This window comes from Dama dama, chromosome 20, assembly GCF_033118175.1.
Source record: "Dama dama isolate Ldn47 chromosome 20, ASM3311817v1, whole genome shotgun sequence".
In the NCBI taxonomy this organism is placed as follows: Eukaryota; Metazoa; Chordata; class Mammalia; order Artiodactyla; family Cervidae; genus Dama; species Dama dama.
The window spans coordinates 7391422-7413155 of record NC_083700.1 but is presented as its reverse complement, the minus strand read 5'-3'; the positions used below and the strand labels follow the sequence as shown (position 1 = coordinate 7413155).

Here is a 21734-nt window from a genome sequence, read left to right as displayed (position 1 = left end):
CCATGGCAAGGCAGTGATCTATGAAGTATCTAGTTGAGCTTTAATCTACCCCCTCCTTCTTGATCCTTTGCTTGCAGCCCCAAGGACTTTCATGGTTAAAGTAGAGATTGCCTGTTCATGCTCACTGTTAACATCCTGAGTTGGATGTTAAATATTCAAAGCTGAATTGTTTTTAACTGTTGTGAAAAAAAAAAAAAAATGTGCTCTAAAAATGAATGCTGCTGCTGCTGCTGCTAAGTCACCTCAATCATGTCCAACTCTGTGTGACCCCATAGACGGCAGACCACCAGGCTCCCCCGTCCCTGGGATTCTCCAGGCAAGAACACTGGAGTGGGTTGCCATTTCATAAAAATGAATACAGTATGTAATTGATTGATAAATCTTTTAGGAGAGGGGAAGAAAGGGAAAGGTGACTACATACATACTCGAAACTGCAATGAGATATCACCTCACACTGGCCAGAATGACTATTATAAAAAAAATCTACAGACAATCAGTGCTGGTGAATGTGGAGAAAAGGGAATCCTCCTACACTGTTGGTGGGAATGTAAACTGATACAGCCACTATGGAGAACAGTATGCTTGCATGCTCAGTCTTGTCAATCATGTCTGACTCTTTGGGATCCCATGGACTGCAGCCCTCCAGGCTCCTCTATCCATGCAATTCTCCCAGCAAGAATACTGGAGTGGGTTGCCATACCCTCCTCCAGGGGATGTTCCCAACCTGGGGATCGAGCTCGTGTCTTCCGTAGACGTCTCCTGCATTGTGCACAATTCTTTACTGCTGAGCCACCAGGGAAGCCCATGGAGAGCAGTGTGCAAGTTCCTTAAAAAGCTAAACATAGAACTAAATATAACCCAGCAATCCCACTACTGGGCATATATTCTGAGAAAACCATAGCTCAAAAGGACATACATCCGAATGTTAATTGCAGCACTACTTACAATAGCCAAGACATGGGAGCACTCTAGATGTCCATCGATAGATGAATGGATAAAGATGTGGTACATATATACAATACAATATTAGTCAGTAATAAAAATGAATGAAATTGAACCAGCTGAAGTGATGTAGATAAATCTAGAGCCCATCAAACAGAATGAAGTTAGAAAGAGAAAAAGAAACATTGCATACTAAACACATATGTATGAAATCTAGAAAAATATTACCTACCAACGAATCTATTTGCAGGACAGGAATGGAGGTGCAGATGTAGAGAATGTACTTGTGGACATGGAGTGGGAGTGGGGAGGGGGTAGGGGGTATAAACTGGGAGATTGGGATTGACATATATACACTGCCGTGTGTAAAACACAGAGCTATCAGGAAGCTGCTGACCATGCGGGGAGCTCAGCGCAGCGCTCTGTGATGACCTGGAAGGCTCAGGAGGGAGGGGATATATGTATATATATGGCTGTTTCACAATGCTGTATGGCAGAAACCAACACAACATTGTAAAGCAATTGCGTTCCAATTATAAAAGGAAAAACAGAATGATAGCTACTATCAGATTACTTTTTATAGATAATTTCGCTTAAATTTTGTTTTCCTCATTAGAATGTGGATACATGAAGAATACGGAATACATTGAGTCATCTTTATATCTACCATATGTATACATTTGTGCTCAATACAGTTGAATTTCTTGTTAATTCTGTTAAATCTTAGCTTCTCTCCCATTATGTGTATAGGTTATGTTCACATGGGGTTAAATCAGGATGATCATTTTATAGTATTGGAAATGTCAGAGACCTAGAGATGATCTCTTTGACTGTTTTTACATTATAGATGAAGAAACTGAGTTATAGAGTGAAGAAATGACACTTTTTTTTTCCTCCTGAGCCTGCTATGCAGGCATTCAAAGATTCCATCAAATCTTTTCCTTCTAGAAAGTCTACAATGCCAAATGATAATACTGACTAATGATCAGACATGTTAGTGAAATCAGAGTTATTAGTTGCAAAAAATCATGGAGACAATATTAAATGTTAGCTACCTTGCTAACTGCTGGAATTCAAAGAGAAAGGACACACTTTCCTCTATATAATAGCTCTGAGTCTAGTCTACAATATGTAATGCCCCTTGCTGTGTACTGTGGGAGACTGTTTACTACCTAGTGCCTCATGGAGATGTTTTAAATGCAATTATGCATTATAGTTGCTGAAGTATTTTTCAGCTTAGTACTTTTAAGTTAAGATTATTCATTGAACTTTCTAGTTGTTGGCCTAAAAGTTTCAAGATAAATTACTTTTTCTAGATTAATGAAGGGCCATAATGATGACTACGGGCTTCCCAGGTGGCTCAGTGGTAAAGAATCCACCTGCAATCCAGGAGACACGGGTTTGATTCCTGGGTCAGGAAGATCCCCAGGAGAAGGAAATGCAACCCATTTCAGTATTCTTGCCTGGGAAATACCATGGACAGAGGAGCTTGGTGGACTACAGTCCATGGGGTCAGAAAAGAGTCAGACACAACTTAGAGACTAAACAGCAACAACAAATAATGATGACAATATTTCTAACTAGGCTGACTATTCTTTTTAACCATGATTTCAAAGCAAAATAAACTTACCATGGGTAGACATACAGAAACTAGGTGCCTTTGACCAACGATCCCTGCTTTCCTGGGTTGAAAGTCTAGGTTGAGCAACCTAGATGTCCATCAGCAGACGAATGGATAAGGAAGCTGTGGTACATATACACCATGGAATATTACTCAGCCATTAAAAAGAATTCATTTGAATCAGTTCTAATGAGATGGATGAAACTGGAGCCCATTATACAGAGTGAAGTAAGCCAGAAAGATAAAGACCAATACAGTATACTAACATATATATATGGAATTTAGAAAGATGGTAACGATAACCCTATATGCAAAACAGAAAAAGAGACACAGAAGTACAGAACAGACTTTTAGACTCCATGGGAGAAGGTGAGGGTGGGATGTTCAGAGAGAACAGCATTGAAATAAGTATACTATCAAGGGTGAAACAGACCACCAGCCCAGGTTGGATGCATGAGACAAGTGTTCGGGACTGGTGCACTGGGAAGACCCAGAGGGATGGGATGGAGAGGGAGACAGGACGGGGGGTTGGGATGGGGAATACATGTAAATTCATGGCTGATTCATGTCAATGTATGGCAAAAACCACTACAATATTGTAAAGTAATTAGCCTCCAACTAATAAAAATAAATGAAAAAAAAAAAAAAGAAAAACACAAAACTCTATTGGTGAATTTCAGGACAGAAGCAGCTGTAGCAGAAATAGCAACAATAACACCAACAAGATCTCATAAAATTAAATAATAATTCCTTAAAGATTTCTGTGTTAATCTATATGTTTTATATTGGATGTGTAATGAGGAAGAGCTGAGTGATAATCAGTATATTCATCTAGAAACAGAGAAGGGCGGAGGACTCAGAAAAACATTCAAAGAAAATCTCACCTTAACATGGATCTCAATCACAGAGAATATGCAAATGTGATTCTTGGGGTTATATTTCACCCAGAGCAAAGAGGAGCAACTGAAAAGAGAGATAGTGAAGATAACTATGAGATGCTAGAACTACTCGGGAAATTAAAACATAATAAGGCAGCAGTGGGTTGTGTTTCTGTCCCTTTGCAATAACAGAATGTGAACAAAAGTGTCTAAGGGCAAAGACTGAAGGTCAGCTTAGAAAATGAGGGCTGTCTTGGGGTGTCAGGCTATGCACATGGCAGGTGGAACCAGGCTGACAAATTAGACGTCTCTGGGCAACTGTCACAGTTGAAAATCAGGTCTCTTTACTTTGCTACAAAAGACTGAGTCTAGCATAGGTAGGGGAGAAGGCAATGGCAACCCACTCCAGGGTTCTTGCCTGGAGAATACTAGGGATGGGGGAGCCTGGTGGGCTGCCATCTATGGGGTCGCACAGAGTCGGACACAACTGAAGCGGCTTAGCAGCAGCAGCAGCAGCATAGGTAGGAAAGAGGAGTAGCATCATTTCATGAAGGTTTTAAAATGGACAGTATGTCCACTCAACTTGGATCAGGGCAGAACAAGAGTCTGAATTGGCAAAGTGGGTGTTGGGTGTGAGACTGAGTGTGAAAGAGGAAAAAAAAGCTAAAGAGAAAAAGATGAGAGAGAGAAAGTGGGAGAAGGTAGAGATAAAAATGATGTGACAGCCAACATGAGCAAGATAGACTGTGAGAGAAATAAATTGAAACTTCAAGAGAAGAGGTGTTGGGAGATCAATAGACAAAGATGAGAGATAAGGAGAGAGGGTCAGAGGAAAGAAGACAACTGAAAGCCAAAAAAGAAAAAAAATGCAGACACCACTGTAAATTCAGGCCCATATCAGTGTATAATTTCAAAGGGCCTGTACAGAGCTATCTGCTGTCAGCCAGGGCCAGGACATGCAGGGAGGAAGGTGGGGGGAGAGTGAGCAGGCAGAGGGGAGAGTGGGATCAGGTGCACGGGTAGCTCTGGTGGTCGGAGCCCTTATAAGGAAAGAGGCAGAACCTCTCCTTTTCTTATCTAAAGCATGCTCAAACCAGAAGATTGCTCTTTATTGTTTTCCTTACAAGATAACTTTGTTTCACATGCTGTCCAAAGCCATTAAAATGCTTGTAGCAAAACTTCTCAGTTACTCTGTGTACAGGTCATAATATTCAGGCCAAGGGTTATTATAAGGAAGAGAGATAACAGGTTTTCCCAAGTGGAGATTTAAGTGATACCTAACAATATGGACCATCTGGTGAATCCCATGGAAAACAAATTGTTTTTCATAAGCATTTTTATTATCACTACACCATGCTGATTTTAGTAGACAAACTACTCCTTAAGGGATTTTGTTCAGATGAAGAGCAGAGGGCAGCTTCTCTGTCCTTCCTCTGCATCTCAAGACTCCAAAATGTCTTTGTTTTTCAGTCTGTCAGGGCCACAATGGTTGGAAATATTTATTTGCCTTCTCTCAAGAATCCAGGCGACATTCAGTAATAGATTAAAAGGTATTGGCTGAGCACCTACTATGTGATCTGATGTTATGAGACAGACAGAGCTACAAGAAATTCTCTTATGGACTGTCAGTAGTATAAATTTACTCCCATGAATGTTCTATATTTTCATGAAAGCTTTGCATACACACAGGTGTATGCATTTGTCAAAATCAACAAATGTACACTTAAGATTGTACATTTCATCACATTGAACTTTTACTTTACAAGAAGAACACTGTACATAAATATTGAAAGCTATTCACCAGTATGCCCACTTGCATATTGAAATATTTAGGGTGAAGGGTACTGATGTCTGCAATTTACTTAGAAATACATGAAGAGATGAAAAAGTAAAAGCAGCAAAATATCAAATTTAGGTGGTGGTATATGGGTATACAGTATAGAAACCACTTTTACAGTGTTTGAAATGGTATACTTATTTCATGAAACAATCAGTAAATCAATTAAAAGCTATTGGTGTAGTGCTAACTAGGAGTTAAGAAAGTGATGGGACAAAGAAGGAAAACAAAGGATGTGGACAGAAGGAAGCTGACAAGGAACAGTATAATTGTATTAGATATTTATTGCTGCATAAACAATTTCTGTAAAACTTGCTGGTTTAAAACATGCCACATTTACTATCCTATTGTTTCTGTGTCAGGAATGGCTTAACTGGGTGGTTCTGGCCCAGGGTCTTTTATGAGGTTGCAGTCAGGGATGCAGTCACTGGAATTTTGCCTGGGGCCAGGGAATCTGCTTCCAGAGCGACTCACCTCACATGGCGATGCAGGAGGTCTCAGTTCCGCATGGAGCAGATCTCCCCATTTGCTGCTGGAGTGTCCTCACCACGTGGTAGCTGGCTCTCCCCGCAGAGTGAGCGATCCAAGACCGACAACGGAAGAGGATGCTGTCCCTTTTATAACCTGGTTACACATCATCACTTCTATACTGGAATCACTAAGTCCAGCCCACACTTAAAAAGAGGAGAATTAAGTTCCATCTTCTGTGGGGAAGAATTTTGTGTTGAAAAATTTGTCTACATGTTTTAAAACCATGGTAAAAGCTTAGGTGGGATTTTAATAGAACAGCTTGCCTTCACAAGCAGGTGGTTAAGGAAGCCTCAGTCTCAGGGGTGCTAAGAACCATGTCTGAAGAAATAACACTACAGAATAAGGCAAAACAACAGCAAAGGCACAGATTTGATCTCTGTGAAGCCTTCTAGGAAGGTAAGGCTGAAACATCCTTATTATAGCAAAACCAACCTCATCTAGATGTCTGTAGAATTCCTACTGGGGCCTAATGGAGTTAGGACTGAATGAGACAGTGAACAAGGCCAGCCTTGGTATGTTTGTTTGTTTCTTTTTTAAAACTGAGGCAAAATTCAAATTGCATTTAAAAAGTCAGCATTTTAACTGTTTTAAGGTGGATAGCTCTGTGGCTTTTAATATATTCACAATATTGTAAGGTCATCACCACTTCTAATGCCTGATAGCCACCTCCAAAGAAACCTTGTACCCATTAATCATCATTCCCAATTTTTCTCCCTTCCGCTAGAAACCACCAATCTATTTTTTGTTTATATGGATTTGCCATGATTTTGTGATTCTGAGTCAAGAACTGAAGAGGAACCAAAGTCAGACTACCTGCGAAGGAAAGTCTAACATGGGTGGGAAGTTGGGAACTGACATATGCTAGAGAGCTACTGGAAAGATGATAGGATCTTAAGTAACAGAAAAGAGAGAATAATGTGACTATATTCACATAAGTAGTTTTGGGCCATCTTATAAACTTGGACACACTGGATGGGAATGGTCATTTGAGTGAGCATTACCTGAAAATTAAGGGTGATTCCAGAGCTTCATTGGACTCTACATTAAAATTTACTTTAGAAGAGCATCCGCACATTATCCTTGACATATGATGAAAGATATAGTGATTTGACCCCAAATTGGCTGTGTTCGAGTAAGAAAGTTCACCTAGCTATTTTAGAAGCTCAGATAATAATCTGGCAGAGAACATCTAACTAGTGAGATTAAGAATAAAAATCTAGATACAATTTTAAGGGATAGTTTGGGGAATAAGTACAGTGTATTGGACTTCCCTCATGTCTCAGCAGTAAAGAATCCGCCTGCAATGCAGGAGATGCAGGTTTGATACTTGGGTCAGGAAGATCACCTGGAGAAGGAAATGGCACAGCCCACTCCAGTATTCTTGCCTGGGAAATCCCATGGACAGAGGAGCTTGGTGGGCTACAGTCCATGGGGTCACAAAAGAGTTGGGCATGACTTAACAACTAAACAACAACAAATTGGTTAAATGTGCAGGTCAAGAAGCAACAGTTGGAACTGGACATGAAACAGACTAGTTCCAAGTTGGGAAAGGAGTACGTCAAGGCTGTATATTGTCACCCTGCTTATTTAACTTATATGCAGAGTACATCATGCAAAATGCCGGGCTGGATGAAGCACAAGCTGGAATCAAGATTGCTGGGAGAAATATCAATAACCTCAGATACACAGAAGGTGACATCATCCTTATGACTGAAAGCGAAGAAGAACTAAAAAGCCTCTTGATGAAAGTATAAGAGGAGAGTGAAAAAGTTGGCTTAAAACTCAACATTCAGAAAACTAAGATCATAGCATCCAGTCCCATCACTTCATGGCAAATAGATGGGGAAACAAAGGAAACAGTGAGAGACTTTATTTTCTTGAGCTCCAAAATCACTGCAGATGGTAACTGCAGCCATGAAATTAAAAGATACTTGCTCCTTGGAAGAAAAGCTATGACCAACCTAGACAGCACATTAAAAAGCAGAGACATTACTTTGCCAACAAAGGTCCATCTAGTCAAAGCTATGGTTTTCCCAGCAGTCATGTATGGATGAGAGAGTTGCACTATGAAGAAAGCTGAGCATTGAAGAATTGATGCTTTTGAACCGTGGTGTTGGAGAAGACTCTTGAGAGTCTACTGAATTGTAAGGAGATCAAACCAGTCAATCCTAAATGAAATCAGTCCTGAATATTTATTGGAAGGACTGATGCTGAAGCTGAAGTTTCAATATGTTGGCCACCTGATGTGAAGAGCTGACTCATTTGAAAAGACCCTGATGCCGGGAAAGATTGAAGGCAGGGCAAGAAGGGGATGACAGAGGATGAGATGGTTGGATGGCATCACCGACTCAATGGACATGAGTTTGAGCAAGCTCCAGGAGCTGGTGATGGACAGGAAGCCTGGTGTACTGCAGTCCATGGGGTCACAAAGAGTCAGACATGACTGAGTGACTGAACTGAAGAGCTGGACAGCTCATGTTTCAATTCCAGGTCTGCGACTTTGAACAAGTGACCTAAGCTTAGTCTCTTTTGTAGCCTAGGAAACTAACAGTAAAGTAAAATAACGCTCATTACATTTTAGGAATACTAAGTGGAATAAATGAGCCAGCACATTGAATACTCATGAACAGTGCCCAGCAAACTACTGTAAGTACCCACAGATGTTTGCACCTTACCATTAAAGGAAGCATGCTCTTTAGGGGAAACTAAAGAGATGTGATATTTCTTTCATCTAATTATTTTAACATATAAAATCTTACATATTTTATACTAGGTCCCTGGGCAGACGGCATTTTAACTGTTCACAGTGTAAGACAGTGTGAATGACACTACTGCATATTCAGTCAGAGTGTCAGTCTGCTGACAGTAACTGTTTCCCTTTGACATTTCTCAAAACCAGGACACCATCCTAAACGTTCCAAGTGTGAGAAAGAACTCCTCAAAGAGAGTCTGAGCTTTAAAAAATGAATCTGCATCTGGAATCACTTCTGTGAACATCACATTTTATGATACAAATATCTCCTGGGATCTCTGCGTCACCAACTCTTTTAAAAATAATGGAACTCTATAATGGAGAAAACATTGTTCTATAAAACATAAAGCTTGGCTGTCAAAAAAAGAGAGAGAAAAGAAATGGGTGAAAGATTTAATAAGTGAGTCCTACGACTAGAAACAAATATTCAGCCTTTGAGGAATATTACGCTTGATTTAAGTGGGTTGATAAGGGTACTGCCAGAGGGCAAATGACCAGATGACCACAGGAAAACTCTGCTATCAAATCAGATAGAGTTTGTGAGAGGCAAGCTCTTTTATGCCTAGCTCTTAGGACCCGATTCAGCCAGAACCTGCCAATGTCAACTTATGTGTTAGAGATAAAAATCATTAAAATTAAAAAAATTATAAATTATATAAATATATAAAATTATAATTTTATAAATTATAAAAAATATTATTTAAAAAGTACCATGAGAACTGAAGATAACCATTTGATAGAATCCCTTGCCAAATCATTGTGAATAAATCAGCCTATCAACCGTCAGTCTTTCTCAAGGATATATAAGTTTCAACACAGTCTGCTCTTCTCTGTTCAGCTCAGTTCAGTCACTCAGTCATATCCGACTCTTTGTGACCCCACGGATTGCAACACACCAGGCTTCCCTGTCTATCACCACCTCCCAGAACTTGCTCAAACTCATGTCCATTGAGTCAGTGATGCCATTTAACCATCTCATCCTCTGTCGTCCCAGATTTACTACCTAGATTTTTAAAGGATTTTCTAATGACATAAAGATTAAGAGAAAGGGGTGGGGGAGAGATAGAGAGAGACAGAATGAATGTGTTCCCTCCCTAAAAACCAGAATCTTATGACTTATTCTGCAGTCAGATCAGTGGCTGTAGGTGATGCTTGATGACCTTTCAGACAAGTCCTGTGTAAATACATTGTGATAACTTCGTAGATGGATGTCAAAATATCAAAACTACTGTTTAAAATTTCTTACTGCTAAGGCAATGGCCATTCTGACTCTGGCCTTTAAACAAGCCTGCCCCATCTACAAACTTACTGTAACAGTAGGCTTCATTTGCCAGCCAGCCCACCTGACCAGTGCTGTATGTACTGCTTCTTTTTAACCTGTGTTACACTGAGGTCATTTCTAAAGACTCTAAAGTTCTGGTCTTCTGATGCATGGCCATTCAAGAATACCCCCTTTTCTTCTGATAACATATTCTCTATTTGTACTCCGCCTCTATGGGCTTACGGTTCATATGCAATTTTTCTGACGCTTGGACTTCATTTTTTTCCTTTAGATTTTAGGTGAGTCTAATCCTTTGTCTTTCAATTTTCATTGTAATTTAGTATTTATCCCTGCTGTGTCCCAACTTACCAAAATCCAATGTCCAAAGGGTGGTTAGGCCAGTCTTAATGCTTTTAAGAGAGGAATTTTAAAAATGGGCCACTATTCAGACAGACATCTAGAAAATCCTGTCTTGTAAAAATATAAGCAATACTAAATTGGACCTTGACAGAGTTTTAGAAATGAGGGATAGAACAGAAACAGTCTATTAGTACCCCCCCCCTTCATTTATTTGATTGTCTAGTTTACTGTTTGAATTGAAGTAATTGCAGTCCGATAACAAGACCTTTATCACAGCACAATGACGTAGGAATAGAGAGGTTTATTATGACCAATGTTAATATTTAGACATCAGAAGCATGAAATATTTACCTAAGTTACTGAGAATTAACCATAGACATAACATAGTCTGCCTGAGTAGAAACAAATAGACAAACTGATATCTGAAAACAATATTTTAGATACTATATTGGAAAGGCTGGGGTTCAAACTCCGATGATGATGCTAAAAAAAGACTTTAGATGATGGCCATGGAAATGTACTTACTGAAGGTAGTGTCTGAAGAAACCAGACTGCTTTTTGGAACCCTTACTGAGGACATTAAAAAAGAGTTTTACTAATGAGAAGTGACTGCTCTGTGGTTAATCACGTTAAAGAAATGTTCCACATAATCACTGTGAAATTTAATGTTGGTAAATAAGCTGCTTAATATTTATTTAAATAATTTTGTAAATGAAGAAGAATAAAAAATCAGACATTGGGTCATGATGAAAAGATTTGCTCTGAGAAGCCACTCACTTCAGAGGGCCAGCATCTAATTGCAGAGGTTCCAGGAGCTGTTGTAAGTTCAAGATACAGTTTCAGTTATCCAGATCTTATTAGGAATTTGATGTGGATAAATCAGGGTGTGCAATTCATGTATAAAGGCTATTCATTTGCTGGAAAAATGTAAAGGGAAGATTGGATACATACATTTGCATTCTCTGAGGTATTTCTGAAGGTCGTGTGGCCTCTTTAAGCATAGCATTCTTGAAGATGGGGAGCTGCCTGCCCTCTTTTCTTTAAAGAGACCCCTTTGATTTTTGGAGAAGAATCAGAAGCCTCTCACAACTTTCTCTAGCAATCAAAGTCCTGGATGATGACTTTGAAGACACCAGCTAATGGAAATTTTATTACTCACCCTGATCATGAGCAAAGAATTGTGCCTCCCATTACCAACTGGGTCAAGTCTTGGAAAGCATCTGGGTAATTGAAACTTTTAGGAAATCATATCCCACCATCATTTTCTGTTAGTTGGGTGCATAGATGATAAATATAAGTAATCACATATTATCATGTTTTGGTAATGGAAAATATATGTTATATATTCCATAGTGGAAAATTTCTTAATATATGAGAAAGCCCAATGCATGTAAGCATGGAATTGCCAAGAGACTTTTGAGTACTGTTATTCTTGCCTGGAGAATCCCACGGACAGGAGCCTGGCAGGTTACAGCCCATGGGGTGGCAAAAAGTCAGACATGACTGAGGTGTCTTAGCACAGCACATTGAAACTATAATATGTAAAGAGTTATCATAGAGAAAAGGTCTATAGATTTAGTAAACAGTGTTTGAAAACAATGGAGACTGGAAGGGTTTCTCTTGGGCAAAAGACATTAAGAGATTATGATGAGGTAACCATTCTTGCAGCTGATTGGGGGACTACTATGTGTCTATAGTTTTATTTATATTATCTTAATCTTTCAGATTAACCTACAAAGAGGTTCTTATTTCATTTTATACATGAGGAAATTAGGAAATAGGAAGTTATATAATTTGTCTGTTTACAGAGCCAGTAAATTGTCAGAGTTGAGATTTAAATCCAGGTATGTCTGACCCATATCCTGCAATTGTTCCAGTGTGCAAAATAAACTGATGTTTACTAGGTAAACAAATAATGTTATACCTGTTTCCTTCTGCCAGTGTGTGAATGGTGGATTCCAAAGGATATACCAGAGATGGCTGAATTGCCAATGGGCCTCTTCAGGAAGAAGATGTGCAGGACCTGAGTATTATTAGAAATGTATTCATTCATCACATATGTTTTGAGGCCCCTCCATGTTCATGGCATAATATGAAGTTTGACAAGTGATACAAAGGTGACTGCATCTGCAACTCAAATAATGCATGCAAGACTAAAGTTTAAAATGTAAAAATGACCCAAGAGCAAAGACTCAGGAAAGACGAGGATGATGAACAAGAGCACTGAGGGTGGGGCTTGTGCTACCTGCTCGTTGGAGTGAAGATGATAATCTTTTAATCTGAAAGGCAAAGGCTGGGACAGACACAAGGACATCAGATTAGGACTCAGTTGACCCTTTGATTTCATAATTCTGAGTAAATAATTCAATATATTTGAGGTTTCAACTTCCTCTTTTGTGGGAATCCTGGGAAAACCTTTTCCATGCCTTGGTTTCCTTATTTGTGATACAGGATCAATGGTACAGACTTTGCCTATCTCAGACCATTGTTTTAAGCATCAATTTGAGACACTTACAGAGTTTTTAAGTTCTATACAAATGAATCATTGACTTTATGAAATTAGAATTAGTCCTTAGAGACCAACAAATATGATTGACAGATATGAGAAACACACAAATTCAACATTTGATCCAGCAGCCCCCAATCAGAAGGATACAAATGAGGGGCCAAGAGAGTTCAGGTGGGAATTCAATTGGAAACTGAAGGTGGTCATTTGCTTACAGATAGACACACCGATACTCTCTAAACCATAAAAGGATCAGTAGCATGATATAGGTAAACCTGAAACGTCCTTAGAATGATAATAACATTGTAGGTTACTGACTGATGCTGAGTCATTTAATCTGGATGTAAAGTGGCAAATTTATTGTGAGGTTTCTGAAAAGGAAAATCAGGGTTTAAATGATTACCTGATTTTTAACCTTTTTTTTTTTTTTTCTGCGCAAGGAGAAAAGTATGGGAAGTGACTATCAGTTGTTATAGGAAGGAGGTGGTATTTGGTGAAGGAAGATCAGGGCTGTGTTTTGACATTTAAACCCCAATGAGACGTATGGCAACCACAGATGGACGGTGCACTCTGATTACTGTCTTGTCACTGCTTTCTGGAGGCACTTATATTCCAGTGCCTCCCATATCCTTTACTATCCAGCACCCCGTTAACTGGACAGCTTCTGTTGACAAACACTCCCCAATCACAGAAAAAACTCCATGTTAACTGAGGCTCATAAAGATGATGCATTGACCTCATAATATGATTCTAAAGCCACTTATGAATCATCAAGGTGTGGTGAATTATGTTCAGAAAAAGTTTTATGCCCAAAATATTTTGTTATGTTCTGTATACCTTACAATAGGTAGATTATCTCAATTGTGAGTTTTTTATTGTCAGGACATGTGATTAATGAGGATGCTTTTTTCCCTATGCTGAACAGAAGCTACTATCTTACTGATTTGGTGATGTCACGGGTCGGTGAAAATTCAAATTGGATCACATTCCTGAGGTCACAAATTTTAAGTTAAATGCTGTCCACGAGGTGAAACTCAGGATATAAAGGGAGAGGAGAGATTCTGCAAGTAGTTGGAATAAATAGTGGACAATTCAGATTTATCTATCATCTATCTATCGTTATTCACACAACCTCATTGCTAATCATCTTGAGAACTCAGTGATGCTGGAGAAAGCAGAAAGTAAACTGGTAACTTAAGAGGCCAGGACCAGGGGAAGAAATTTGGTTGAAGTGTTCATTTTTTTTTTTTTAAGTTTGCTTATTTATTTAGGTTGTGCTGGGTCTTCATTGCTGCACGTGGGCTTTCTCTAGTTGCAGCGAGTAGAGGCTGTTCTTCCTTGTGGTGCATGGACTCTAGGAGCACAGGCTTCAGGAGTTGCAGCACGAGGGTTCAACAGTCGTGGTACATGGGCTTAGCTGCTCCACGGCATGTGGGATCTTCCCAGACCAAGGTTTCAGCCTGCGTCCTCTGCACTGGCAGACAGATTCTTACCCACTGTGCCACCGAAGAAGTCCTGATATCCAAGTAGCCATAACACTGCTCCACAAAGAGGTCCAATTCCTGCTGCAATGGTAGCAGGACTCTCACTTAAAAGACTCTTTGAGATGCTTAGTAGTGTTGTGATTATGCGGGGAAGAATGTTAGTCAAAATTTGTGGTGTGGACAGCTGGGACTTGGAGTGCAGCAGAAGTTCAGAGCCACCAACAAGAGACACAGGAATTCAGGAAAGCTGTCTGTCTCAAAGGGGAATGGTGCTGAAATCAGTACACCAGGGCAGAAGCCTAACTCTAAACAGGGGTTGAGAGGGGAGAAGTTAGAGGATAAAGCTGGAGCTTAGAGGACATGAGGGTGTCTGGACCATCACTGGCACACAGATACCAATTCTCAGGCAGCTATGCTGATTTTACTCACGAGGAAGTATCAGATTTCCTCCTGCATTTGGAGGCTGTGTGTACAGGCTTCTGATCTTTATATCTACAGGGAAGTCAGGGTTTTGGTTGTGAGGATGATGCTGACGTTTTTCCACTGCTATTCTGTCACCTACCAACTTTCTATTCTGATGAAGTTCTCACAGAGAGAAATTTAGTTCTCTTTACTGAGGTGGGTGGGAAGCCAGGTCATTATAGACATTGTCACATTTTGAGGTTCTTCAAAAGAACTTTTTCTAATGAAAAGTTTTGGCTGAAAAAAAATCCATTTTGAACCTTTAGAGATGTTACAGAGAGAATGGATAACTATGAGATAATGTTGTAGTAGAACAGTTCCTGAAAGTTTTTTTGCTGTTGCAAATGTAAAAATAGGACAAATTTAACCAAACTGGGTGACTAAGATGAAGAAAAATCAGTGCCTCATAGCCACTCATGTTTTTGCTTCTATTTTAGAATTAACATGTTAGATCTATTCCCATGATAGGCTGACTTTTAAAATTTAAGAATTTGCTAGGATAGGGGTTTATTCTGAACATTCATTTTCATCAAGATTGGTAGCTTAAAATTTTCAATTTTGTCATGCTTTTAAAACTGTATGTGGAAGCCTTTGTCTCTTCCTGTTGAACTGGGAGAGAAGGGAAATCTGATCTGCTTGTGGCAGAAATCACACCTTTGAGTTCTGAGACTTGGGTAGAAAAGGCCCCATAACTCTTGTTGGTTTCTTTTGGGAGATTCTCTTTAAGACCCTTTGGCTGCCATGTAAGAAGTCCAGCCTCCCTGAGGCCAGAATGTAGAGAGAGCACACAGAATAATCACATGTACAGAGAGATGCTCAAGGAGCCCTAGCAATTCCAGTCACAGCTGTTTTGAGTCTTCCAATTCAAGCACCAGACATGCGAATAAAAAAATATTGGATCCACCAAAGTCACTATTCCACTGCAAACTCTTTGAAGACCTTGAGGAAGAACTGCCTCACTGTCTTAGTCCATTTGGGCTGCCTTAAAAAAAAGTACCATCAACTGGGTAGTCTACAAACAATACAAATATATTTTTCACAGTTCTAGAGGCTGGAAAGTCCAAGATTATTGTTGCAACAGATCCAGTGTCTGCTGAGAACACTGCTTCCTCAGAGATAGTCATCTTCTCACTGTAACCTCACATAACATGATGGAAGGAGCAATGTAGCTTTCTTGAGTCTCTTTTACAAGGGCCTTAATTACATTTATGGGGGCTTCACCTTCATAACCCAATCGCTCCCCAAATGCCCCACCTGCTAATAGTATCACATTGGGATTAGAGTTTCAACATATGAATTTGGGGGGCAGACACAAACATCAAATCTGTAACACTCACTGAGCCCAGTCAATTTCCAGATTCACGAAAAAAAAAATATGGAAAGTTGTACTGTTTTATGTCATTCTTTTAGGTGAGTCATCACCTGGCAATGGATAACCAGAACACAATTTTATGAACATTTCTATGGAGTCTCTGTTTTCTGTTGGAGGGCAGGGGATACGGGCAGAAGTGGTAGTGAGAGGTATAGTCAGTGAGTTTGACGGGTTGGCTAAACAGGATGAGGTGGGTGTTGCTCCTATGTCTTACTGCAGCAATAGTTCTGTTCTTCCTACTCACTATAATTTCACACTGTCCCTTCAACCTTCCCCTTTCCTCCTGTGTTCACTGCACCCCTTTGCAGAATATATATGTAGCCTCCTACAAGATTCCCTGATTTTCTTAAAGTTGGTTGAGGCCAGAGTGATATAAGTACGCCCCCTTTTGCCTAGTCCTAAAAACTTTTAGTGCCTGGTCCTAAAAACTTTCTATGTGACACTTGGATACTCTCTTTCAGCAGTGATCTTGGAGGCCACATTTTCAGAAGTTGTAGGCGGACAACTCAACTTTCATTGGTTGTGACATGAGGAAAAAATAAACTTCTATTAAACCACTGAGATGCTGAGTACTAAGGCTATTTGTTCAGTAGTCAGTGAGCATTACCTTAACTTATATAGAATCCTTTGACCTGACTTGCTTTTTGTTGGCATGGAAAGCACCTACAGGGAGAAGTCCTTTCTTTTCTTTTTTTTAAAAGAAATATTTATTTACTTTATTTGGATGTGCCAGGTCTTAGCTGTGCCATGCAAGAGCTAGTTCCCTGACCAGTGATTGAACCTGGGTCCTCTGCACTGGGAGCACGGAGTTTTAACCACTGGACTGTCAGAGAAGTCCTGGGGAGGAGTCCTTTCTGTGAATATCTCACAAAAACTCAGCACATCCTTTCATTCATTTCTTCCGCCAGTTTTACTGAGATATAATTAACATACAGCATTGTATTGTTAAGGTGTAGAGCATCATGATTTGACTACACTCACTCATTTCCAACCCTTCTGTCGGGGACATAGAAGATGCTCAAAGAGGCAGAACCCCCTTGGGACTCTGAGCTCTAGTCCCTGTTAAACTCACCTCAGTCTTAAAAAATCAAATGTTTCTAACCTTTGCTAAAAGAACTTAGTGGTCGTGTTGCCTTGTCATTGGGGCCAATGGTTTACAGACAGGAGATCAAAATATTGTATTTAATAACGGAATTTTCTCTCCTTAAGAAATCACATTAATAAACTTCCAAAGCAGGTGACATAAGAGTAGGGGAAGAAATGCACAGAAAACTATCTATTCCCCCCACCTCCCAAGGAAGACTGAGTTTTTCAAAGATACTGTTTTCTGTGAGTCAAATTAAAATATATTATTCTACAGATGAGTCAACTTCTCCATTGAAAGCCAATTCTAGGAAGAGTGAGCCAGTCCAGAAAATAAAACAGTGGTGTAGAAATGTTAAGCTATAATCCGGCTTTTCAGTTGAAGCATTCTCAAGAGTTGTGTATTTTCCAACCGTCCCTCTCCAGTGAAAAGGGAAAGAGGTGAAATAGTACTCTCAAATTCTCTTCTAATTCTCATAGTCATTATCTCTTTCCTGGTTGCTCTGTACTTTTCTCTCCACCACACAAACACATGAGTATTCCGGTTTCTAATCATCCGCCAGCACATGAGGATAATGGCCATCTTAGACTATTGAGAGATGCTCAAAGGTGATGGGGGAGGGGAAGAGGGCTCAACTACCCTTTGCCCCAGGAGGGAGCTCTTCTGGCCAGAAGCTAATAGCCCAACACCGCCCCACAGGTCATTTGATCCCACAGTTAAGGGGGGGAAAAAAATTGCTGGCACCGGAGATAAAAGGGATATAATGAAAATGTAAACGAAAAACTTTATACCAGGCATGGCCTGACAGAGGGAAGATTGATATCCCATGATGCTTTGTCTTGATGAGACAATGAAAAATAACCACCACAGCAGCTGTGTCAATATCAGACTTGGTAATGCACCACTGGCTGTGGGTTTTTATTTAATCCGCTTTGCTTTAAGATGATAACGGTTGTTACTTTTCAGTGCCTGTCTGTCAGCGCCCAGCATTGCAATATTCCTCCGCAGCTCTGCGAGCGGGTTTCATTTATTTTAAAATACCATTTCACACACTGCTGACTTTTAACAGTGTTCTGTGTGAGTTTGTGAGATTGAATAGTGACAGAAACAACACTTTTTATGAGAATACAGAATATTAAAAACGGGGCACAATATACAGATGGCAGTTTTCACTACAGCTTGTTTTTTTCCCCCTTGCTTCTGCTACTGAGCTTTCCCACTGAATGCATTTGTAGTAACACCATAAATGTCACTTTCACTGACTGCCTTTTGGCATTTTATTTAAATGGAATTCAACTTCGGCTTGCTCCTGCCGCTGTTACCAACTTGTTTCAGGGTGGCCCCGTTTTACAGAACCGTGCCGTTGGCTTCATTCCTCGGGGTCCCAGATCGGGAAATACAGGAATAACTGCTCAAACCCTAATGGCTAGGAGCCTAGATCTAAAGATTCCAAAAGAAAGACTTCACCAGCAGAGATGACTATATACAGACGGGTTTGACCTTTGCAGCAACCATTTAGTAAAAAGTACTTTTGAACTCTGAGAATACTTCTGACTAGGACATGTTACTTCCCTGTTGTGGGGAAAAGCCAACATACACCAACTGTCTTCAGTTGAATGCCACAGGAGAACAGAGACAGGCTCTGAGTGACGTATCTAGGTCTTGTGTCTATTATTGCTGACTAGCAGTGCTTCGGTTGGGACGTTTACCTGGGCCCTAGGTTCTCACCACCGATCCTTATCTTGGCAGATACATGCTTATGCTGCTGGGCCTGTAGACATGTACCCACGGTGGCATTTTGCTGCCAACATGATGTTGACATGTGCAAATTCCCCTTTCTCTCTTGCATGAAGCATCGGTTGCTCCATCAATTCCAGACACAAAGTAGAATAGACAGTGGTGATGAAACCTTTTTCCTGGGAGAACCTGCAACTTGGGGAAAGCTGGTTTCTTGTCTAGGCCAAATGAGGCTAGAAATGATCTGCTTAATCCAGCCATATAAATGCGTTCACATCTCTCAGGCTCAGGCCTGACTCAGAGGCCTAAGAGATTTCCAGCTGAGAGCTCAAATTTTCAGAAAATTGGAAATCTTTACAGAAAAAAAAAAAAAAAATTAAACAGAAAATGCAATCGAAGCCTCAGTCCTGGCCTGGAGACTGTTCTTCATGGACTTCTTGTGCAATATCCCTTAGATACAGGTAAAGATGGGTAGGTCCAAAAGCATTTTTGAAAATCTGACTAGTTTGTGAAGACATTTGAAAGTCTGTCTTGTCTGTCTCAATCTCTTTTTGTCCTTTTATTTTTTTTTAATTAATTAATTAGACTGCATTGGGTTTTAGTTGTGGCATGCAAACTCTTAGTTGTGACATATGGGATCTAGTTCCCTGACCAGGGGTCGAACCCAGGCCCCCTGCATTGGGAGCATGAAATCTCAGCCACTGGATCACCAGGGAAGTCCCTGTTTTAGTCTTTTTAGTTAGAAAAGTTGGGAGAGTTAGGAATAGAAGACTGGAGAGATCCCCAAAGAGCTTTGGAATCTCTTTGTTATGAACTGTTCATACTTCAAACTAACTTCCATAAGGCTTTCAGAAGTGCCAAAAGGAAGGTAACAGGGCAACAAATCAGGCCACAGAGATATTTAAATGAAGTTAGGAAATGAAACTATTTAAGACTCCTGAAATAAAAGAGGAAAGAGAAAGGAGAAGTGGAACCCAAGCAAGGACAGCATTTTATACTATGTATGCATTTTAGGTAACACTAGCACAGAAATCTGTCTCTTCAAATGTCCTCCCTATCTGAGTGAATCTAAACAGTGTTTTTAAGTCAAAAATTGTGTGTGTTATTCTAAACTCCTCCTTGTTTGGCAACCCTCTCCTCTGATCAGTCACTAATTTCTGACAAGAGATCTTACTGTGATTTAAATGCATCTATTTCTCTCCATTCTCGCTTCCACCACATTAATTTGTATCATTGTTGATAGTTCAGTAGTCTCCTTGTCCTCTTTTCTCCATAAATCCATCTGTAATAAATGTTGCTGGAGTAATATTCCAAAACAACTATCTGGTGGTGACCTTTCAAAACCTATGCACCAGTTCGCGCTGAGGTGGCCTCATGAAAGAAGTTTTCTGAGTGCTTGCGCTCACTACCACCTCTATCCTTTACTTACCATAGGCATCTCTCACTTGACTTGGCTTGTGTTTGTTGCCTTTTTTTCTTTGAATGCCCTGAACATAATACCTAAATATTTATTAGGTAATACATTACTTACATTAGCTGTAGCGGTGGGGCTCGGGCTGGAGAGTATTGTGTCGTCCCCAGGCTGTCCGGGAAGAACCACCAATTTTGTGCAGGGACAAGTGACCCTTTCCAAGACCAGGGCTCTTTCTGCCTGCTGATGTCAGCCTATGCTTGTGGACTGGTTTGGTGATCCACTGGGTGTCAGGGTTTCTTATGACAGCTTTATGGCGTGGATCAATGGGAATAACCTCGAAGATTCGTACATAGAATCATCCCTAACACAGGAAGAATTCAGGCCCCACAGGCCACCTTGCTCCTCGGCAACAGACTGAAGGCTTCACGCAAACTTGAGCTGGTTGACCCCATGGTGGACAGGCTTGCATAGGTGGCACCCTTAGAAACTGGGCATTTGCAGGCACCGTAGTGCACAGGAATCCAGTATAGGACATAACCTTGCTTGGCCTCATAGCTCAGCCTATGTGCCTGTTGGCTGGGTGGGGTGCAGGGGTGAGGGGCAGTGTAGCTCAGGATGGAGAGCTGGCGGTTCTGCCAGTAACGTACCCTGAGGGCATCATGCCCACTGCTTCTTCCCCCCTAGGTGTTTGTAAGTGTCCGTCTGAGCTCACCTGATGGCTGTCGCCACATGGAAAGGCCACCGCCCTTTTAAAATCTCTCGTCTTAGAATGTAAGGGATCACACTTCTGTTCTGTGGTGTCATCAACAGTAGCTAGTTGGCTGTTGGATGCAGCGCCATAACTCCACTAAATGATTGGTAAATTTTCATGGGGTTTGCTGAATATCTGTATCTGTCTAATGTGCAGCAGAGTTCCTGACCCAGTTATCAAGGATAGAGCTTTTTGAAACTTAAGGCACTAGCTATGATTCAGAAGAAAAGCGTCTCTCCATTATGGATGGTCACCAGCATGATCTTCAACCAAACTTAGCGGGGAAAATTCCCTGTATGAGAGTGGAGATCCCAGGGTTTGCCTAGAAAATCTTGGGTTAGAGATGGTATTTCTACTTCCATATCCTTCTGCTTAACTATACTGACTTTTAAATTTTTTTGGATATGATTAGAACTGAGGCTAGTAATTCTTCTCTAGGGCTGTTAACACATCTCTCCTACCATCTTAACTAGTGAGTCAGCAAAGTATCTCTCTCTCCTGGGAAGGCAAAGTTAGTTTTGGAAAGCTGGGCAAATCTCATCTCTCATTATTTCCCGCCCCCCCTAGTTTTGTCCCTGAATATGTATAATTTATTTAGACTGACAAGTTCAGTTTTTAAATGGGGATACCTGTTATTTTAAAATTTCCATGGATTTTGGCAGAGCCTTTTTGCCTTTTGTGATTTCTAGAAACTCTCCTTGTAGTCTTTCTTCTCTGCCTGTGTTTTTTCTGTATATTTTGC

General features: G+C 40.4%; 1 pseudogene; it reads right to left on the bottom strand.

The window, feature by feature from the left end:
• Positions 1–20359: 20359 nt before the first annotated feature.
• On the bottom strand, positions 20360–21045 carry LOC133041651 (large ribosomal subunit protein eL15-like; annotated as a pseudogene).
• Positions 21046–21734: the final 689 nt, after the last annotated feature.